This window comes from Mercenaria mercenaria, chromosome 4 (genome assembly GCF_021730395.1).
Source record: "Mercenaria mercenaria strain notata chromosome 4, MADL_Memer_1, whole genome shotgun sequence".
NCBI classification, from domain to species: domain Eukaryota; kingdom Metazoa; phylum Mollusca; class Bivalvia; order Venerida; family Veneridae; genus Mercenaria; species Mercenaria mercenaria.
The window spans coordinates 87,672,226-87,678,217 of record NC_069364.1 but is presented as its reverse complement, the minus strand read 5'-3'; positions in this window follow the sequence as shown (position 1 = coordinate 87,678,217).

The following is a 5,992-nucleotide window of genomic DNA, read 5'->3' as shown; positions in this document are numbered from 1 at the left end:
GTGAGGGGTGTTTTACATATCATTACCCCTCATGTACTGTTCGATCAAACTTAGTCTGCTTTAATATTTTTCGGCGACGACGTCTAAATTCGTTTTCGTTACCTATGCCACGTGACTTCAGTTTGCAAATCAAACTACTTGATAACGCATTATAGATTATTTATCAAAATAGAAGATTTATGCAACACTCTGCCTGATTGGACGAGAGTGTCAATTTCTTTCACTCTGTTGATTGTGCTACGCTGAGTGAAATGTAGACAAAGCGTTTATCCTAAACGACGCTGTTCACAGTTTTAAAGTTAACTTTGGCTCAGTATATTTAGCAAGAATATTGATATATCTCAAAATGATAAGTAAGTTTAATAAACATCATAAGAACCTGTTCAAATACCAACATATATCAAATTAAAGAAAGAGCTGAATACGGTCTGCGTATCACATGAATAAGGGTGTGATAAGAGTCTTTTATGTAGAGAAGTGCTTTTTAAAAGATTTTCCTTGTTACAATTGTCGTCTGTATATGAAAAGGTTTCTTGCTTTTGTGACTTATTCAGATTGCATATTAAAATGAGTACTTTATTGCTTTGATATATTTGTTATAAATTATTTAACTGATTTATTATATATGAATACTTTCTTTAGTATGGTATGCAAATATTGAACTTTATTATATATATGCTATATAATGACTGAATCTCATTACTCTGAAATGAAGGTACGCTGCATACAGTTTATCTATGTGATATGACTACGGTCAAACTTTGCTTATGAAACAGAAATATTGAAATAATTACAATTGTATGTTTTGCTTGACCTTCACTTTTTTTATAGGTGTGACGTCATTGTCAAAAGATTCATGAATAGCGAATATGCATTTGTTAAAGCGGGATCAGTTGGCCTATTTTAGAAATAAATAAAAATAAATAATAAAAAAATCCTTTAATTGATTTTTTTCTCATGTATTCTAATCAAACTTGATTTGTAGCATCTTTATTAGGCCCGCAGCCAACTTTGTTCAGCTGGGACATTTAACTCCTTTTAGGGGCTGCTAGAGCTAAAATGCCTTTATACAGCGTCTCATGAACAGCTTGGTGGATCTTTGTCATACTTGGTCTGGAGCATCATTATAAGGTCCTCTTCCAAATTTATTTATATAGGAACTTGGGCCCTATTAGGGACCACTATAGCTAAAAGTAGATATGCCTTTCTTCGCATTAACCACTAAAATGTAATGGATTTTTATCAAACTCGATGTGTAACAATATCGTAAGGTCTCCTGCTATTTTGTTACAAATGGGGATAGGGACCAATTTAGCTAAAAATATAAACACGTTTAATGACCTCTTCTCATGAACCGCTTCATGAATCTTCATCAAACTACTGCTGTAATTATTCGTCTAAGGATAAACGAAACAAAATTGTAACCCTACCGTAACCTTTGCGAAAAATTAAAAGTGAACCATTTAAATTGTTAAAGTGCAGTGTTTAGTTTTGCATTTTGAAAAATGTTAGATGAAAGATGAATGTTAGATGAAAAATTCATAAACTTCTTTCCTTATTACAATTCGCCGACTATTATTTTTAAAGATATTTCTTGTTGGCTTTGATTCTGTCATAATAATAATGATAATAATGATGAGAATGATGATGATGTGTTTTATTCTTCTTTTAAAGTGTCCTAGGGGCCTCCGTGGCCGAGTGGTTAAGGTCGCTGACATGAAATCACTTGCCCCTAATCGTTGTGGCTTCGAGCCTCACTCGGGGCGTTGAATTCTTCATGTGAGGAAGCCATCTAGCTGGCTTACGCAAGGTCGCTGGTTATACCCAGGTACCCGCTCGTGATGAAATAATGCACGGAGGGGCACATGGGGCCTTCCACCACCATCAAAGCTGGAAAGTCGCCATATGACCTGAACTTGTGCGACGTGAAGCCCAACAAAATGAATGAATAAATTTAAGCTGCCCGAAAAAAAATGATAAATCAAGGAAAAACAGAAAACAGTGTTGCAAGAAATCCATGCTTTTGTGCACGGTAGTAGATAAATAGTAGATAAATATAATACGCGTCTTTTAAGCCTTGAAAGCATTGGAATAATAATAGAATGTTATACTACACCTCGACTAATCTACGATTAATATTGAAAAATCAATATGGCCGCCAAAATCCAAGGTGGCCTCCAGTAGTCATATATTCTTTGAACATGGCAAAATATTTTTACATCGTGTAAACGGGATGTACATTGAAACAGTAGTATATAAAATATGTACCCTTATTTAATAAAGACAGCCATATTGAGACAAAATATATGACCGCTATATTCCTAATCAATTTATGAATTCACTACTAACTGGTGATTGTTTTTTTCTCTAAAATATACAGGCCATATTTTATATATTGTCTGGACTGAAAGTACACATTATTTTATCTAATGAAACTACTTAATAGTTATTTACAAAAGTTGTTTCCTATTGCTTACAATAAAAGTTGTCTCCATTTGTTTCAGTGCATTTATGAATTAAAAACAGTATTCAAAACGTCAAAGGGGAAAACTGATTTCCAAAATCTTTAAATTAGCAAAATATTATTTTACAAACTTATTTCATGAGAACGTTTTCTTAATATAAATAAATGTTTTTAGAGAATTGTTTTACCTGATATTGCAACATAGGCAACAGTTGCCTCAGATAGGTATATAGCTGGTACATCTCAAGTTCAAGGCAGCAGTGCATATGTTAGTGTACAATGCATATAGGAAAATGAAAAACTGTTTTAATTGTGATATTAGTTTGTCTACAAAACTATGCCAAAATGCATAGGGACAGGGGCTTTGGACAACTCAAATATTGCGACGAAGGCAGTTTTCTCAAGAAATCAAGTCGTATGTCCATAAACGAGGCATGTCCATGAGGTTACTGTATATAGCTTGTGTAATCTACAATAGAGAGCATACAGTTAATACGTAGTATCTCAAATGGCATCTTCATATGGATGAATTGTGTAATATTTCAAGCCACGTACAGAACAAAGAACCAATGTATTGTTCGCAAATACAATGTTGAAGCATATCGCGGAAAGTTGACCTGATATTGAACCATATTAATATTTGTTAAATCAGTTAGTGAGGAAAATTTCACATCATACTTTAAGGTGCTTAATCAGTAGATTTCACGATTCTTTACATTGGACTACACCCAACTATTCAAGAAGATTACCTGTCAACATCTGAGATGTTGTCATCCTTTCAGAAAAGAATCCTAACATAATTAGTTTGTGAATTTTCTATAAGGAAGTTTGTGATTCTGCCTAGTTAATTGAAAAATAAAATTGTCCGGTTCTCTCCACGTTGGATAATTTGCGGTCATAAACAATGTCGGATCTACTGTCAACATTTGAGAATCGGTATACGAGTGAAACCGATAAATAATGCAGTGTTATTAGATGCGGCTGCAATTTTGAACAGACTGAAAACGGTTCCATGGAGTATTCAACATAGGTACTCCAACCATAATGTGAAGGTTCTTTCCAGAATGCTGTGAAAAAGGGAAGAAATCTGCATTTCCCTTGAAAACAACGTTAGGGCTTACAACACAGAATCATTGTGTCAACACTGCCAGAACAGAACGGAGCTGTTTACACAGAAAAGACAACAGATTGGTCAAATCCTTCATACACTGGCAGCGTTAATGCAACATACCAAGAGGGCGATGCTTAGCATAGTCGTCTTTCAATTTCTTCATTTTTTGTTGGTGAATATTTCATCAATTGCTGATATAAAATAGAAAAAGTGGAAACTCCACAGGTCGCTCAACACGACAAAACCGAAAATGTTGCAGGCTCTGTTTGATTGAGCCTGTTCTTGGACGGTAGTGGAAATGCATGCTAACTTTCATAATTTTCTTACCAAATATACAATGCTAGAGCATTCTCTCTTAAAAAAATGTAATTTTTGGCGGTCATCTTGGAATTAGGCCGCCATATTGGACTTTCTTCTGTTTGCATATAGATTTTATTTGTGGCTTAATATTACTTTATGCTATAATGCTAACCTTCTTAATTGTCTTGCCATATATACAATGCTAGAGCATTTTCTTATATCAATGTTAATTATGGCGGCCATCTTGAATTTTGGCGGCCATTTTGAATATTCACAACCCGCTTCCAAGGCTTAAATGAAGCACAAGACATCCATCCACAATCATGCCAAGTTTCATACTTTTCACAGGAAGTGCACAATTCTTTCACCAATTTCTTGCACTAATAGTCAGTATTATGCATTTAAATCCCGAAGGTATGTACTCACAGTTTCCTTGCTATTTCAAAACGTTATAAATTTGCTTTTCTTAAAGTGTTAAAAGCTTGATATTAAATAATTCAAGTAAATATAATTTGTAGGGTTATATATGAAATTAAATAATTAATGTCGTCTGATATAAGGTTAAACCAATAATGAGAAAGTTTCATTACGTGATTGCATAAGGCAATCCTTTACAAGAATTTCATTATTTCATTGAGTTATCAAGAATATAATTTTCAATAGCGGGCCCAGCTCTATTATATACTTGAAGAATAAAGATGTAGGATGTTAAATGGAAATGTATTTATTAAATGTTCATATAATTCCAATTTTCACCTAATTCAGACACATTGTTGTTCAAAATCATTGCAAAGATTTTCAACATGTTCTATTTGAGAAATTTGTGATGCTGGTATAAGTGGCTAAGGTGCGCCTTTAGGAGACATTCGTCTTTACCGAAATAATTTATTATTTTCCGCGCAGAGAAAATTATGTATCTGTAAATATTACATGAATTAAATGCACGCATGAACGCTTAATTATGGCACACAATTTTATCAAAATTGCAAAGACATTATTTCTCCGTATTTTTAGCGCCAAACATTGATTCACATATATCTTAAAAGTTAGATCCCCTAGAAAACTAACACTACAAACAATTGTATGGATAGGAAAAAGGAAATTGAGGCGAGAATCAAAAGAAATACGTGGTGGAAAAAGATTCTGCAGTTACATCATCGAGTCAAATTAAACTGTCAAGAGCAGTCCATTTATTGAAATGCTTTCATCAGAATATTAACTTGACGCCATTCAAAGTGCAAAACACGACATGAAATTATTAAATACTAGATAGATGTTGACATTTGGGCGTTAAACCAGGACTGACTACTGCTGCAATGAGCATATAGATTGTGCAGCATGTAATTTACGATGAAAACGAGAAGCGGTTGGGTGCATGTGAAATCATCATCATCCCAGGTTGCTACTTCATATGTCACACAAAGTACACATAATTCCGAGGTAATTGGAATTGAACATAAAACAATCGAGGCATTAATTGCTTCATCTAGACTTAACAATGAAGGTGTACCGTTTGAACAGTTAATTTCTAAACTTAACACAGAGTAGTTTTAGGCCAGTGAGATATGGAAGCAAATATAACCCATTGATTTATCATTTGTAATTGTCGAGTATATAATCGAAAAGGTACCAACAATATAGCCAACAGTTTATGAAATACATAATCATCTAATACAACTGTAGTGACCATTATTATCTAGAGATTGTACCTAAAATTTTGAATTTTGATAAAGAATTAAAAGACTGACACTGAGTGCTTAAATATAACATTTAAGATCAAGTATAATATTTTAAAGTTTTAATTTGATCATTGTAATCATTTTGAGCTTTCCTGAAAAATCTTAATATTTAAATTTCCATCCCTACTGGTAAAGTCATTGCCTAAGTATAATTGGATTATTGAGGAAAGAGCCTACCTGATTGCGTATAAGATGTCAAATACATGCATTTTGTATGATACCGGAAAATGTTATCTAATCAAATAAATTCAGATCCCCTACAGCTGAAAGGCAGTATCTCAAAGTCCAATGGATCGGGCATTTAATTTCGAGATTACTGAAATTCAACTTGAAATGATATTTTGTTTTCGTGTTGAGGACTTAGTTTAAACATATTTT